The sequence below is a fragment of the Pseudochaenichthys georgianus genome, chromosome 6 (assembly GCF_902827115.2).
Source record: "Pseudochaenichthys georgianus chromosome 6, fPseGeo1.2, whole genome shotgun sequence".
Taxonomy (NCBI): domain Eukaryota; kingdom Metazoa; phylum Chordata; class Actinopteri; order Perciformes; family Channichthyidae; genus Pseudochaenichthys; species Pseudochaenichthys georgianus.
In genome coordinates, this window is record NC_047508.1 from 23,124,771 (window position 1) to 23,142,670 (window position 17,900).

The 17,900-nt window shown below is 42.2% G+C and overlaps 1 protein-coding gene across 1 annotated transcript in view; it reads left to right on the plus strand.

Moving 5' to 3' along the window:
• The first annotated feature begins 14,108 nt into the window (after nucleotides 1–14,108).
• znf469 (zinc finger protein 469) overlaps nucleotides 14,109–17,900 on the plus strand; it is a 46,030-nt gene continuing 42,238 nt past the window's right edge. The window contains exon 1 of the mRNA XM_034085786.2: nucleotides 14,109–14,208. The gene's annotated coding sequence lies outside the window, so the exon portion shown is untranslated. The remainder of the gene's footprint in view (nucleotides 14,209–17,900) is intronic.

The following is a 17,900-nucleotide window of genomic DNA, read 5'->3' on the forward strand; positions in this document are numbered from 1 at the left end:
TGTTCTTCTGGTGTGGTCCCTTGGCTCTCTACTACACTAAGAGCAGTGGATATGCGAACACACGCATGCAATCACACACACACACACACACACACACACACACACACACACACACACACACACACACACACACGCACGCACACGCACACGCACACGCACACGCACACGCACACACACAGATAGTTACAAGTGACTGAGGTCAAATTCAAGCTCAAGCAGAGGGGTGTGTGAGTTGGGTTTTCATGTGCTTTACAGATTGGCTGGAGACTTGCAATGTCGATTACAGCCGCTGTGCTGTAATGCGGGTGTGTTTGACAGCTTTAATGTCACATCTCATTCCTTAGCCCCTCTGCTGTCCAATATAATCTAACATGCTTTATATTAAACATTTCTACATATGCATTTCCCCTGGAAGCGGGACTTTTGTGCAAAAGAGACACAAATAACAGTCTTCATCTCTGTACTAGTCACTGTCTTTACTTTTCTGGGATTAACTATGCATTGAACATTATAAAAAAGATACACTGTTTGTTATTCTACAGAAGTTCATTGCAGTTCAAATGGGTGCAATAAAAATCAATCTGCAAGAATACAAAAAAATGCGCAGACTTAATGTTGTCATTTGTTCTTCTCTTCTTATCTGTTTAATAGTCTCTGCAGGATATGCAGCATTGCTACTGTACTGTAATCCTCTAATATGATGTGTGAGTGAGTGTGACCTTTCTGAACCCAGTAACCCTGGCAGGGACCCAATATTTTTCAATTTTCCAATAACTATGGAATGTCTATGTTATTGTCTCTGATGACTCATCATATTACCTATTACAGTTTTGTGGAAATAATGTCTTTAGAGGCACAGGATTGTCAACTTTGATGTTTGGTTAAAAAGGGATTTTATTTTGTGAAATATTGCACATGTTTGAAGCCTGTCTCCATTTTCAGCTTTCTGTAACCACTTAAAATGTCTCCAGGATGTATAAGAAATGGCGTCATAGAAAAAAAATCATATTTTCCATCTTTCAGATAGAGACACATACTTTTGGCTTTATTGGTCTGATTTCATGGAACTTAAGATCGATTGAAATCATTGCTGGTGAGGAATGATATAATAACATAGCGGCCAGAGATGAGTCATCACTAATTTCATGTTCCCTTTTAAACCCGCTGTTCAATTGTACCGTTCAAACACTGCGGGGGAACGGTACAATTGAAAGCCCAGGCAATGAGAAAGCCGAGTCATTACATCACAGTCATACAGTGTGGCATACAGTGTGGATGGGGAAAAACGCTCCAGAAACAGAAATCAGAAGCCGAAGTTCAACTCTTGTTTCATTAGTGGCCCAGCAATTATCAGCAGAATTGGTTAGAGGAAGGCATCGAGCCAGGGGTCTTACTTACGGGACAGGAACACAGTGACACTCTGCGGACACGCTTGGATAAGAAAACCATAACACAGCCCTGGGGTGTGCCATAGTTGTGCGTTGATTGACAGTCCTTCATCTGCATACTTCTGCCATGAGGCCATAAGAATCAGAGCCAAATTGTCTGTTTGCCTTATCCGCTGTATATCATGTAAATGAAGTAACGTCCTTCTGAGTATAGATGAAGGAAACTATGGTGAGCACTACACAGCGACTATATTTCTGAGGCTTTTGTTTAAGAAACTCTTGGCCAATTTACCTCTAGTTTTTTAAATACAAAATGACCAGCTGATATGCAATGTTACTATTGCTACAGCTGGCTTTGCACCAACTACTAAGCTAGCCAGTTGCACAGTTTGCCAATTAATCGGTGGTGTTAGCTCCTTCCTGCTAGCTGAAATCTGGTTTAACTTTATCACAGCTCATATCAGAAATACTGTAGTTGGATGCTTCTCTTTGACTGCCAAGTGATTTATAGCGCTGTATCTTGATGGGCCAATTATGCAGCTAGTCACAAGCTTAGGCAACAGCTGCAGGACAGGGACAGCTGTGACTTCCTGAATCCCAACTACTGACACTGTTGCCAAGCCAGACTAACCACAGCTGGAGCAATCTCATTCTGATATCAAGCAGCTTACATTAAGTTCTTGAGAAACCTAGATACATTTTATGATCAAGGGTAAAGAAAGGGGATCAGGGCTGTTTTAAGCATATTTCGAAATGTACTGCACAGCTGGTTGAATCCTTTCCAGGTAATTTAGGATTCAGAGAGGCGTCCTTTGTAGCAAAGAGCGCCACTGAGGGGTTTGTTTAAGTTATTCAACATCACTTGGTGACATAACAATTAGAGATGTCCCGATCCGATCACGTGATCAGGGATCGGAGCCGATCACGTGATTTTCAAAAGATCGGAATCGGGAGAAAAAAATCGGGGATCGGGAATTATTATTATTTTTTTTCTATAAAATGTTTTTTTTTAATTTAATGTTACAAAACTAAAATGACCATGTTCATGTCTTAAAGTCATCCTGAGGCCTTAGTTTTGGTTTAAAATGACACAACATCATGTATGTGTTGCTTCTTTTGGGCTTGTTTTCAGACCTGGTTGCTTATTTCTCTCAAATCTGGCAACAGAGTGGGCGCAGTGTCTAATAGTAGCAGCAAGCTAACGAGAGGCTACGTTCAGCTGGTGACTCGGGAGTCGGGACAGAGAAAATGTCAGGAGTTTGGAAGTATTATAAAATTGAAAGCGAAGGCAGTGTAACAGCCAGATGCAATGTTTGCAAGGCAGAGGTTCTGCGTGGTGGAAAGAATAGAGCTACGTTCAACACGACCAATCTAATACGCCACCTGAGAAACAAACACCAACAACAACAGGACGAGTACACAGCGGCCACTCAGGGAACGGCACTGACACAACCGACACTTTCAGAGACTTTTAAAAGGAAAGAGAAACTGCCCCAGAACAGTGAAAAGGCCAAAAAAACAACAGCCAAGATAGCTGAATTCATCACGTTGGATGACCAGCCGTTATCTGTTACCTTTTTTTTCTCATTGCATAAAGATCGGATCGGGAAAAATCGGTATCGGCAGATTGTCAAAATCAAATTATCGGAATCGGATCGGGAGCAAAAAAAGGTGATCGGGACATCCCTAATAACAATGATGGACGAATAAGCGAGAGTATGTACATTTATCCATTCTGCTATATTACATTAAACTATCCATGAAAGGAACAAAGAGAAGAACAAGCAACAACATCCCTTGGCCTTATGGAATAAGCTGTTACACCATTAAGCCTTTGAGGAGATGATTATAAGAAACACAGTGGAAGAAGCAATTGTCATCCTGATACTTGCTCCTGTAGATGATCATAAGAAACTTAATGGAAGAAGCAATTGTCATACCACTACTTGCTCCTTCCTGTATGTCTGCCTCAGAAAGCGTAAAATGTGTTCATCTTCCCTTTCTTTATGTCTCTGTTTTTTTCTCCTCGACTTCTCCTTTCATCCTCAGCCAGAAGTTTTTGGACATTTAAGATGTAAAAAATGCAGGAAAGAGAAGAAAGGACAGTTCTAAAGGAATATGGCTCGTATTAATCTGGAAATATTGCTTTACCTCATCTGAACTAAATTACTGGTCTGAACTTGCTGTCCTAGGAGAGCAGGCAGAGCGCCACCGGCAGCCCAGATGGGCAAGGAGTGGTCGGCAGATCTGTCACCGTGACCACGGCAAGCACATGAACCCCTGGTCTGTCGAGCCCTATAGCTGGCCTTTTATACAGCGGATCAAAAGTGGTTCTTTGTTGTTGTTGGCCTCAGAGTTATACTCAGGTGCAACTTCTCTGCAAGAGAATCCAGACTCTGCATGTGTAACAAAGAGGAAATCTAAATCAAATCAAATCAAGTTTTATTTATATAGCACATTTATAAAGGAGTTTTGGTCGAGCCAAAGTGCTGTACATATAATAAAAATAGCCTACAGTAGAGACACTTTACAGCAAATACAACAGCACAGATTGTTCAGAATATCAGTATGAGAAAAACGACACCCTCTGTCCTTAGAACCTCACATCGTACAAGGAAAAACTTCCAGAGAAAACCCACAGTTTAAGGGGGAAAAATGGGAGAAACCTCAGGGAGAGCAACAGAGGAGGGATCCCTCTCCCAGGACGGACAGACGTGCAATAGATGCCGTGTGTAAATCGAAGAGATAATTCATTTTACAGCATATAGACCGAATGTTAGGAAATGCATGTGTCTGTAATAAGAAGATGAATCCACAAGGATGTCAGCTACAATCCTGTGGAAGCCATCAGGGAAGCAGCATGACGAGACCCAAGGCAGGACCGCAGAGACAGGTTCAGCCACGACCCGAAGTCCACGACTTAATCCAGAACTCAGGATAGAGGATCCAAGACACAGGACTACAGCAAGAGGATCAGCTTCGACTCCGGATCCCGGCGTAGATATAGATACAAAACAAGAAAAAAGATTTGGCTGGGTTAATCGGAACAAGAGAAGACACAGACACAGACAGAGAGGGAAAAGGTCATTGGATAAAAGTTATTCTTGATAACCCTCTAGAAAGATCTCATGAACTTCCCCACTCAATCTATCAAAATTGAGTGGGGAAGAAGATAATAGAATGTGATCTGTTGTAAAATATTAAGGATTTCCTTCTAGATTATGACAATATTGGAACAATTAATATTATTATTAAAGACAGTCATTTTGTTGTTCTGTGAGAGCTAAATGCACATTGCTAGAGGCCATGTAATCTATGGTGACACGAGATAAGCTGCCTTATGGTCTGGCTAAAGCTTGTCATGGTTTGTGTTTTCCACTGTTAAGGAGCAGAGGCAGACACAAGTGACTGCAACCTCTCTCCCTGCTAGGAATTTAAAGGTGTGATTGCACGAGCGACGAGTAAACACTGGCCCATCTGCTCTCTCTATCACCCATAACTGAGCAGAGCTGACACACAAAAATGTCACCACGCTATGGAGTGAAATAGACAGCAGCCTCAGAGAAACAAGAAATAGATATATGACTATTACGTAATATCAATAGCCAATGGCATCATGTTAAGCAAGGCATGTTGCTACTGTATGGTTGCTCATATCTCCACCTGTCAGAGGTAAAGGTGAAAAGTTTTAAAACGACCCGCTTTCCTAAGATGAAAGGCGTGTTATCTCAAGTTGAGGTTTAACAGGGCTTGACCTCAGAGATACAGAGAGGCTTCCTGTCGTTGTGTTGGTCAATCAGAAGGCGGTCATTGAAGAAGGCGGAGCAGCAGGTGTGTTTTTGTTCTTTAATCAATTCCAGTGTTCCCTTTAAAAAATATTACAAGACAGCAGAAAGCAGTGATTTATCTCCAGCAACGATCTTTCATGAAAGAATTCATAAATTACCACGCTGCAGATGCCCCTGACAGAAACCAGCAGGAAGGTAACAGCAGTTACGAGTCACAGCAAATGAAAAGCCTCATGCTTCAGTCACAATAACAACCACTAAACACATTAGTACATACAACACTGTAGACCTGTACATGTATTGTACTTATGGGCAACTAGGTGACATAAAAAAAAGGATTATGAATCCAATCAATCGTGAAAGTGAGTAAAATGTATGATAAAGGTTTGCATACACACAAGTATTAATCAAAGTTATTCTCACAGTGTTTGTGTCCAACACTTACAAATTAGGGCAAATTCCAGAATTCGTGTAACACATTGCATTTCCACCTTATCCTACTTTGAGTTTGTTTTATAAAAAGTATCTGCTCATACAAAGGTTTGATTTGATATGAATATGTACTTACATAATACAGCTACACAGTGCAAAAATATGTTATTAAACAAGCAATTTGAACTGCAGGTAACCAGTTGCATTATAACGAGATGTTATGCACCAGCATTTTTTCATGCCCATAATAGTGTGTCCATTTGACAGCTGTGGTACAGTAGTAGAACTAATCACACTTATCTAAGGATCATTGTGGATTTTGTACTATATAGTCTGCATGTCTTATGTGGCAGATGCCTTAATTGGTTTCCTGCAGACTCAACCCTGCTCAATATCCTTTAAGTGCAAAAGCCTTACACACAGGACCTGCCATACTGACAGAAGGATCACAACAAGGTACAAGAGCTGAGATTAGATGATCTGGGATATAATTGAATGTCTTGTACAATTCCTTCATTTCTGAAAATGTTACATGTTGGCTCTGATAGCCTAGTTTTTCATTGCTGGACTTCATCTACCTGCAAAACACTAAACCTCCACAAACCTCACGTACAATGATCATTTAAGTTAAGATGGTCCGAGCTGTTCAGGACACCCCGCTGACAGCTGATGTCGCATCATTTGCATTTTTCAGACTTTTCCCTTCCTTCTCCTTGGAGCCCAGAAACATATTCTGCCAAGTGGTACACGTTTGAAATGGCAACGCACAGTGGAGGTGTCATGATGAATGTCATCACAGTCAACTTGTGTTGTTTCCGCCAGGGGGGCGTCTTGCCGTAATTTGACGGCTTTATTAGATAAAATGTATTATCTCTTCGATTTACACACGGCATCTATTGCACGTCTGTCCGTCCTGGGAGAGGGATCCCTCCTCTGTTGCTCTCCCTGAGGTTTCTCCCATGTTCCCCTTAAACTGTGGGTTTTCTCTGGAAGTTTTTCCTTGTACGATGTGAGGGTCTAAGGACAGAGGGTCTAAGGACAGAGGGTCTAAGGACAGAGGGTGTCGTTTTTCTCATACTGATATTCTGAACAATCTGTGTTGTTGTATTTGCTGTAAAGTGTCTCTACTGTAGGCTATTTTATTATATGTACAGCACTTTGGCTCGACCAAACATCGTTTATAAATGTGCTATATAAATAAAACTTGATTTGATTTGATTTATTCAGCTCGGAACGCCCTGAACTCGAGCCGAGGGCGTCCGCTCTAGGGGTGGACGGCCGCCCTCTCAGCCCTGGTCTTACGGAAACACTGTTGTCACCATACATCTCAAAAATCCTTCCCAGTGTCAATGCATATGAACTCTTTAGAAGCCAGCTGTTTCATCACAGGATTGGCAAATGTCCATATGGTCTGAATGCTCTTGCATCAATTGATGCAATGTGATTCCAAAGATTTCTGTTGCACTTGATAGGAGAGGTGGATACTGGTCATTGTCCCTGTGTTTGTACGTTCACCTGGCATGCATGTAACCTCTGACCCCAGGAAACGCATCCCCGTGGGAGAAGGAAATGTGCCTGTGAGGGGCCCACTCGTGGGCGGCGGAGTGGTTTTATACACATACTGGCATTATCTGCATCTCCTGCTCAAAGGACAGGGCCACTAAATATACCCTGCGATGCCTTCCCAGGCTCCTCTGGGCTGGGGAGATGCGGCCGCTGCCTGGGCCGAAGGCCAATGACATGGCTGCCGACCTCCTCGGAAAGTATTTTTAAGGTCAATTACAGGGTACAGTGCCTTTAGATGACCGACTGGTGCTGAGGAGGCCTCATATTAAAGGTTTATGTGGAGAAGGCCCAGAGAAGCCTGCCTTAGCTCACCCCAGCTCCCATTGTTACCACACACCCACTGAGACATTGCACTCTGAAGGATTCATGGGGTGATGCGTGCAGTGTGTGGGTGTGGTTTTGTAATAAAAGAGAGATTGACATAGATAGATAAGACATTTATTTGTTTGTGAAGAGGATCATTTATGTATTTGGTGAGGTAAAAGTCAGTGAATACAATCCTCTTGTGGAGTCTTTCATGTTATGTTGTGGCTAACCTGCCTCCACTCACATATAATTACTCATCCTGTCCATACAGTCTATGTACAGTACTGTGTGACAACATGAGTACAGTGAGAAAGATTGACAGTTGAGAGCCACTCTTTTGTTGGACCTTCTGAAGTTGAGCTGCAGGTACTAAAAGTCAGAGATAGTTAAACCAAGTATTTAGTTTTCTAAAATTGCAGTACAAAATTACAAGGAAAGGAACATCAAACACTATACCAGAGAGCCAACATGTAAGTTGTGTAATAAATACATTTTACATTTGGAAGATACCTATTTAATTTAAATAACTCACACTGCCTGAGTCTCATAAAGTCTTTAATTGACCTGCAATTTTATGGATTTTCAAATTGTGTCGATGTTAGTGTGGGCATCTCAACTTTGTTTAAACATATCTTCAGATTCTAAAGTTGTAATTGTTGTGGTTTATAGTGCGATTGTTACAAAATATATTTTTAGCAAGCACACAGGCTTTAAAATGTCTGAGAAGAACACAGTCTCAACAGAGAAAACACATTCATCCACCCAGACACAGATTGTAAAATATTCTACAGAATAACAAACACACTTTGTTGCTCATTAGAGGGTTATCTTAATCCTATGCTCCCACACATTCACGTACACAAGCCTCATTCTTTAAACATAGGCCACACACACACAGACCCACACAGCTGACCAGCGCTCAATATAAACGGACATCCAGCGAGATGATTTTGGTCGCCTTCAGGGTTCATTCCAACACGACTCGGGCCGGCCATAAATACAGGCCTGTCGAAATGTGTTCTACCCCACAGAGAGGGGAGGGGAGGTACAGTAGACACCATTCACCTCTTTGTGTATTTGGAGGGGGCAGAGGGAAGGTTGGAGTTGGTGGCTTTGGTCTCCATGAAGAGTGAAGTGTTGATGGGACAAAAGTGAGGGGAAGGATTGAAAGGCCTATTTGTGCAGATGATGGGCCGGGCATCTCTGTGTTTGGTTTGCTGTGGCTCTGCTACAGTTCAATGGCAGCTCTATCCCTTCTCTATTTCAACCCAGATGCTTAAATAAAAGCAAAATAAAGGCACTAGAAGATGCAACCCAAAGGGTAAACATTGATATGTGTTTTAGTATTTAACTCTATCACTTTATCACTGTGCTCCAGACATAAATGACATTTTGAGTCAGTAACCCTTCAATTAGCTACAGTTAAGCCTGAGACACCAGTCTAGCAAGGAGCAGCCAAATAGTGAGCAAGCAGTGAAGTACAGAGTTATTACTTTTAGGGATAAAAAGCATGTTGGTATCAAACATATATCAACCATTTGTTATAACCCCAATCCTTAGCTAACCTTCACCACATGATATCTGCCATTTTAATGTGTTTTCAATCAAAAACAGGACTCCAAAAATTATGTTTTTTCCAGTTATATGTTTCCTTTGAAGCTATCTGCTACTTGTCTGTGTCTGATATTTTTGTAGGCATACAGAGTGGGCCTTTCCTCCTTTTTCAACTCTTCCTCTTTCACTTCTAACCCCCCAGGTCCCACATCAACTCCTGCTAGTCCAAATCCCCACACTTTGTTTCCCTGGGAACATCATCACTCCTGGTCCACATGGCTGGGCGAGTACACATCGCCGAGCTGCTAAGTCCACACTAGCTGGGGTGCCCGGTGTTTGCCCTGGGCGTTCGTGACCGCTGGGCTTTCTGGGTCAGAAATGGCACACCAGGGTGTGATGGGCTTTGCTCTGGTAATGGCCATCATAGGTGTGAAATTCCCATAGCCGAAGCCCGGCAGCTCTGGAGCCCGGCAGATGCTCAGACAGAGGGAGTGGATGACTGTGAGACCTTTTGGTTAGCCACCGTCTCTTTTTAGTGGGGCCCTTTCTTGTACACAAATACAATACACCCATAGAACTAGTTTGTAAAAGGCTTTATACTCCTGCTGTACAGTCCTAGTGTACATTTCAGGTGAGCAGCAGTCAGTGAGTCATGGAGTACAGTCACCACATGTAGTCACCCTCAGTTTCCCTAATTGACAGTCACAGGAGCGTAGCTGTGGGTGGGGATGGGGAGGCCTTTCATTGGGGTTCTGGGTGTGTCAGCACTCTGACCTGGAATGACCCTTGCGCTGCTGTACAACCTTACTGCAACTCTGGCCAAATCTGGTTGCACATATTATCATGCATGTAAAAAAAAAAAAACATTGCTGTTTTGTACTTGTTAGGCTTTAATTTTGAAGAAGATATATGCATGTGGAACTGAAGTTAATATTAAATTAAACGAAGACCTGATGCTTAATCTTTTCTTTAGCAGTTCAGACACTTCATTGTCAAGTATTGTTCAAAAGGCAGTACTGGTTATCAAACAGTAATGACTGTGTGTGCTTCATAGTGCACCAACTGCTGTGGTGCACAATTTGGCACACAGCCAGGCTACTACACTTGATTCGCCTGTCGTCTTGCCATAGCTACTTTGATTCATCCTCTTTTTCTAAAAAGTCCAGGATTGCTTCCTGTTTTTTTCAGAGGAAAGTACAAGTTTCAGAGCTGTATAGATGTATGGAAAGCAAATGTATCATCTCTATTTCAGCTATATTTATCTCAAGTCAATTATATTTAGTATTAAATACAGTAGTTCAATGTATTTCTAATTGCATGTTGCCTTAAAAAGATCACAGTTTAATTAGTTTTGTGACCCGGGTATTACTCCCTGAGGGGAAGTTAGACTTCTCCAAGGTCATTAAACACTTTATATGTTTAACATTGGTGTTTTATATGACTTTTTATGCCACAGAGAGGGAGAGAAAGAGTCTATTTGGATGGTTGGCAGAGTGAGGATATGAGTTTAAGGGTAACGTTTAAAGCTGTGTTTTTTTTAATGCACTGCATGAACTAAAATGACTTGTTTAGACAAGTACTGTATAACACAAGCCATTGGTATCCTGATATACAAAGTCCCCAGGGCTGGTTTTACACAATCTCCATATTCATGCTGGAAATATTGAGGAGTTAATGTTTTGCCTTACTTTGATACATCCTACAAAGGTTTTCTGTGTTGAGAACACAAAAAGTCCCCTCTCTTTACATCTGGCTCGACTCTGCTTTCAATTCAGGTTGTTACGAGGAACATTTCAATTTCACAACAACCTATGATTGAATCCTGAAGCCTAATATAATTCCTCTTGCCATTCAATGGCAAGTTGTCTCTGCTGCAGTAAATAACATGAAATCCTATTGTATGACGTTTTCTATGTATCTCGTTGACTTGCATGCCTACAGTATGTGATTTCACTCTGTACTATAATATTGTATTTCGTTTTGGCCCAGCCTTGTTGTTTTGCTTAATGTGTATAATGCCTGGCGCTCAGACTTTTGCCTGTGTCTTTTAAAATCCTTTCACAGAAGCAGACAGTTTTGGCTTTTCTGTAACCTAAATTTCTTACGAGATGATGGTGGTGTTCCTGACCCTAGTGGTGTTTAGATATTCACCCGTATACCCCCTTATTTAAGGGAGTCAGGAAGACATCTGAAGAACTCTCATTGAAACCTGTTGTTTGTAACAAGCAGATTTCTGCACCAGAAGCACGACATTCTCATTACATTTGCAAGCTGTGTTTGTTTGGGGCCTGGTCTGAATTTATCTTACAACAACACGATTCAACAGAAATGATGTGTGGTGGTGCAAAAGATTATATGAACAATTGAAATAAATGTTGGAGGAATCATCGATACAGGAACAGAAATGGGTGCAGAGTGAGAGAGATGTATACAAAAGTGCAAACTTTGCCTCATCCCTGTTTGTAAATGGACTGTATGTACATTACAGCTCAACTCGGCCCCTAGTGGCTGGAGACAATATTTCAGTAAATTCCACCTCAGTCCTAAATCCCATTTGTAGATCTTGAAACACAATCACATCTTTTGCTACTAAATGTGGCTGACAGCCTGTCATTACTATTCTAATTGTCCTTATTATATGGACCCATAGTGCTATTTTTATCTATTTACTGTCGTAATGGTAATGACAAGACGTAATGACATAGTAGACAGTAAACAAACAACAGCTTTCAGATGTTGGATTAGTTTTTTTTCCGTCATTTAAACCCCAGATTAAAGACATAAAATAGCACAGAAGGGCTGTCCGTGGCTCTGGTTTTGGAGGATTAGTGTTTGTTAGTAATAAAGAGCACTGAAATGCGTTTGTATCCCCTTTCTTTGCCTTCCCTGGACCAACCACCTCCAACAGTCTCAAGCCCAAACCCCAGGACTGGGCTTTCAAAGCCTACAATGAAGGCAGCCTGTGACCTTAAGTACTGTTTTGTGGACCCGTGTAAATGTGACACCATTATACCACAGAGAGGGTCTGTGTAGGTGTTAATGCTAGTGTGGGAGATCCCAAGAGATCTGTATAAATCCTTGCTTACCTCATAATGTGCTGCCAAAAAAGTTGCATAGTTTTGGTTCCTTTTGTTTCTGTCTGGGATATTTTGAATTGCTCGAAATCTTAGCAATCCCCCCAATGTTGTTTTTGAATACTCTGTTTCAGTGTTCTTTAGCTTATTCCTGTGGAGTAGTCCAAAAACGATCGCTGTTTCTAAGACTTGTTGAACTTCATTCAAATAAGGGCTTACTTTTTTTCTTTAAAGTTCTTCAAATGGGACACCATATCATAGTGGTCCAAGTGGATGTAGTGGTGTGCTGCTGTGGTGTGCATTTCATTTTGTTTGCAGCATCAAGGCAAAACTGGCTTTTTATGAAGTGGAACTTGACCTTCAGCATTTACAAGCAAATACGTTTTCTCAGTTTCTTGAAAAACTTAGAGCCTCAGTTTTTGCATTTTCATGCCAAGGACCTACACTGCAGTTTGACCTCTAGTAAACCCATAACTGTTACCTGATTGGAATATTCTTTACTGTGTCTGTTTCACTCTTTAACTGGAGGGAATTCCCTTTGCCGACACGTCTTTCCTAATTACAAGTTGATGTGAAACTGTTAACTTCCCTGTTGTTACTGTTCTTTTATTTTACTTTGCACCTCTCTGCCTGTGCCATGGCTCAGTTTAACTGGCAGTCTTGGTAGAGCTAGGTTTGTGTGTGGTGGCACTGGGGGCAGGGAGCAGCGCTCGCTTGGGTTTAGCATACCCTCATAATTACAGACAGTAAACAGCTAGAGCTTTTATGCCTATTTTCCCTCGTCTAATGGGAGAGAGTTCACTTTGGCATAAAAAGAAAAGGCAGAGAGGAGGGAAAAGACTGGAGATGGACAAAAACTGTCACCCTTATTTTGGGTGTTGACCCTGTTAGCCGTTTGCAAAGAGTTTGTGAGACTCGGAGACAGGTTTATAGACATACAAACTCACAGACATTGTCCCCACCCCCTAGAACTCAACACACATACTTCTTAAGCGACAGTCTTTTGATGTGTTACTTATGTCTTACAGTAAGTCTTAATTAAAACTTCCAACACCCCCTGCTTAGATGTGTCTCTCTTTTAACTTTTCTCCCTAAAAACTGTTAAATTGATCACGGCCTTACTCTGTGTTTCTTTTTCAGTGTTTGTCTTTCCGTCTGCCTGTCTGTCTCTGTCCTTCCCTCTCTCTTTGTGAATCTCTGCTGCCTCACACTCTTCGCTTGGTCCACATTTAATTCTATTCCCTTTGCTTTTCCTTTTTCGTTTTTTTCCCTTCACCTCACCTCACCACACCACCCACACACACACCCACCCACCCACCCACCCACACACACACACACACACACACACACACACACACACACACACACACACACACACACACACACACACACACACACACACACACACACACACACACACACACACACACACACACACACACACACACACACACACACACACACACACACACACACACAAACGTATTCTTTCCATACTGCATATTCAGTGCAGCTCTGAGGTTGTGTATTCAATGTAAAATATGAAAACAAATAAGTAACCGCGTGTGGATTTGAACCATATGCTATATACCGTCTCTCTGTCTCTTCTCCTCCTTCCTCATCTCTCCCTGTCCCTCTCTGTCTGTGCACTGCACAGCGCTGGCAGGCTGCGTAATGGGAGTTTTTTTTTCTAGAAGTCTGCTCCCCCTTCTTTGGCTGGGACAGGCCTGGAACGTGCTACTGGCTGGGAGTGTGGAAGGGAAGCGGGGAGTTAGGGAATGAGGAGGGGAGGGAGGGAGAGGGGGGTGTGAGGGCTGAGAAGGAGGGAGACTGGAGGGGTGGAGGCGTGGTTTGCAGCTGGTAATGAAGTCTTCTCTTTTCATCCTCAGAAGGCAGAGTGTGAGCGGACGGGCCCGGGGTCTGCGCGGCTCCACAGCTTTCTCTGCCTGTAAAGTGTGCCGACCGCCCCTCCGCTCAGCGCTGTGCTGCCTGTGCGTCAGCACCCGCCTGCCACAGCTGGAACACAAAGAGACTGAGTCTGAGAGACCGCTACAGTCATGAGGCTTTCCATTGTATTGGCTCTACAGAAAAACTCTTGAGGTAAGACCTTAAACTCCTTCATGTGTTCTGCTCCTGCCTGTCTCTCTCTCTCTCTCTCTCTCTCTCTCTCTCTCTCACTGCTCTCACTTTACTGTCTGTCGGTCTCTGTTGATTGTTGTGGTGGGGGGTGGGGGCTATAAAGGGGGCTGTCCAATTGAGGTCCCTCCCACTTTAAGTGTGCGAGTGTGTGCACATAATAGTGTGCAATGGTAGGTAGGTGAATGTTTGTGCATGTGTGAGCATGCACACATGAGTGTACTGTACATTATGAGACTGACTGAGTCAGCATTCAGTGAAAGGTTTATGCTAATAGTGACAAATGGCTCCTATTAGTCAGGCAAGTAAGAGGGTCATATTGGGGCCAAGACATTCTGGAAAAGATGGGACATCATTAAAAGGATGGGAACTTTAGTAACAGTCTGGATCTTGGATCACTTTGTTTTTTTTTTACACTTTATTTTGTTTTATTGTTGGTTTGTGCTAGTTTTATTGAAATATACAATTGTGTGTGTATCCTGGCAGGGGGTAACATCTGTTGAGTTATTTATTTGCATTGTTGATTGCTGTTTGAGTCAGATGGATGCAACAGGCTCGTCTCTGTAAATAAAAAAGGACAGGAGACTCTACTCATCCGCAACCCAGTGACACCAGGCTTTGAAGTGATTTCAGTGGATCTGTCCTCCTCCCCGCTGGGCAATTCAGATCCGGCCTGCTACTCACTGACTTTCATCCACATTCCCTTGGAAATCCATCCATCTGTATTCTCTCACTTACCTCCTTCCTGCTCCCATTCACCCCATGAGTTCTTGCACGCTGATACCCCTTAGTGAGCCCTTCCATCCTATCAACACCTTCTGTATTCTCATAGAAAGTATTCCTACTGTTTTATTCTCCACTAGTCTGACACTTCTAGGGAATGGGTCTTTCCAATACCTCTCCCGGAGAAAAAAAAACTAAGCGACTTTCCATTAGTTTCTGCTGGGCCATGAGAATTATGGTTTCCCAAATGAATAGTGTACAGAAGCCCGGCTTAATTGAAAAAACACAAGCATGGTCTGCCATGGACGAGACGGTCCTTGTGTCACTGCAGAACTGTGCGAATGTACTTTCCAGAGCTGGCGTGTGGGAGAAAAAAGAGGGAGGAAAATACAAAAAAAGCACAAGATAGAGTACAGACAAACAGAGGGCCGAGGCAAGTAGAATTACGAAATAAAAAGTTGGAACATCGAAATGACTGACTGAAAACATTGATGGGAGTTTCCACTAAAGGTTTGGAAGTGAATGCAGAGACATTGGGGGATTCAATGATATACCAGCTATTATGAAGGAATTCAGAAGTAAAAGAAAGTAGTGTTTTGTGTGTACATTTCATGTGGCCTCATCTGGTCAGGAAAGTGTGTATAAAAGGGGGTTTAAGGAAAGGAGGCCATCATTAGGCTGCTTGCTGGTCATTAAGCCCCAAAGGGAAACAATAGAGCCCACAGTAAAACCTGCTGGATTGCAGTTAACAGCAGCATCTTCCTCATGATGTTCCCAACAGGGAGTCATCATAACAGTTAACCCCACTGAAGCAGTCTGCTCTGCTATGAGACCACCATGAGCCTTTAGAGAAGTGTGTTCTTGATGCATTTCCCATCAGAACAATACTTGACATATCCTATTAATATCTGCCTCGTTATCTTGTTGCTGACTTCTGTCTCTCCCGCCCCTCCTCTGTCTGTCTTCGCCCCCTGCCGTGTGACGTGTCTGTGTGGCAACCCCATATGGCGATGATTGAGACCACGCCGTTGGTTCACATGGCACATTTGTCACACACATGTTTGCCAGAAGCTGTTGTTGCTAGGGTTGCTAGGTAAAGCATCTTGTGTTGACTTCCTCTCTGGGTGGCTCATTTTGTTTGTCAGGGCACTTTGACCCCTGACCCCGCTACCACTCACACCACTCTCACACCACTGCTCATTAATGTAACTCTAGACTCCCTGACAGCCCCAACGCCCCCACTCTTCCACCACACTCATGCATGCATGATTACCAGGAGAGAGGAATATGGAAAGATCAACACTTGCAACAGTAGGTCTTAGTTAAAGTCGGCCTTCTAAAGATACATCCACTGGGATTCTGTAATGAAATTGTATGCAGGAGTGGTGACCTCACTGTAACAAGAGAGAGTGTGTGGTGATTGAAATGTGAATGGAAAGATAACACTCCTTTTTTTGATTAATCCACATTTGAATTTTCATTTAAAAAGGCTATTCATCATAATCCCCCCAACTAGAGTCTTTGACTACGTGACTATTTATATGTATTATTAAATTCAGTCGCAAGGGGCCTGATAATGGCCGTACGGTTGGTTTATTAGAAGCTTAGCAGGTGCTCTCCAGACAAGTTACTGAGGTGACTGGTGAGGTTATCCATCCCTCAATACGCATGTGGAGTGATAGGGTCATGACTCCTGACCTCTGTCCCACTCCTGACTTTCATTGGGCTTCAATAGTCAAAGCTGAACAGTGAACTTGACCTTATGAGAAAATACTCTGCCCCGGTGGTTTAATATTCCCTTCATCACCAGTGTAACAGAGCTGGTGGAGTATTTTAAGGAGATGATGAGTAAATGAAAGTGCTTCTCATGGGTTCAATTATATGGTGTGTGGGGATTCCCTGGCAACCATCATAACCACCATATGAGTCTTTGACACATAGATTGTCCCTCAGCAACACTTTTGCTTATCTTGACTTAGACAAATATCATATTACAAGCACAGAACTTAGGGACAGTCACCAAATAGCATCCTACCGAGAAAGACAACAATGCCTACAGACATATTGGGGTTCATCCCATAATCCTGATTTGTGATTTTGCACATAGATATACTCATTAACAGAAAAACTAGTACACATTTTCTCTGATGGTAAAAATGAGTTCTAATAGGCGGTGAATGAGGCATACAGTATTGTCAAAGTGACTTATCGAAAAGCATGTGTGACTATACAACTGACAAATCCCTGCCATACTGTTTTTTATTAACATATATTTAAATAAATAGCTGGCTTTTACATAGATATACTTCTCGGAAACACACACCACACTACAATTCTTGTCACTTCTCCCTCTGTCCATCTTAAAGATTAGAGAATGGTTGTTTTGAAAGTGCTGCCAAGGTGTTTAAAGAACACATCAAGAGCAAGGGGGGAAACAAAGAAAAGAGATGCTGTCCTATCTTGTTCATACCTGAATGCCTGAGTTTAAAATGTATAAAATGATCCAGTTTGGATTGCATTTGACAGTGTACCCGGATTTGCTCCCATCACTAAAACTCGTTAGTTAGTGTTAGTGGTGCAATCCTTTCAATAAACACGTTCGAAGGCCAAACTATATTTCTTTGCCCATATAATTTCCATCTAAATTTAAATACATAATTGAAGAGTTGCCTTCAGGTTTTCTGTGTTAATTCTCTGAAACTTTACTAATATAAGTATACAAAGTTTTAAAAGTATCGGAAACCATATAAGGTTTGAGTTCTGTCAGTTTAAGAGTAAGTCTTTGTCTTTGTCTTTATTAGGATGAGATCCCCATTAGCACTAGCATGAGCATTGGCTATTCTTCCTGGGGTCCTCACACACTCAAAACATACATAAACATACAACAAAATTAAAACAAAACAAAACAGCTCATCATTTCATGCAATTTACAG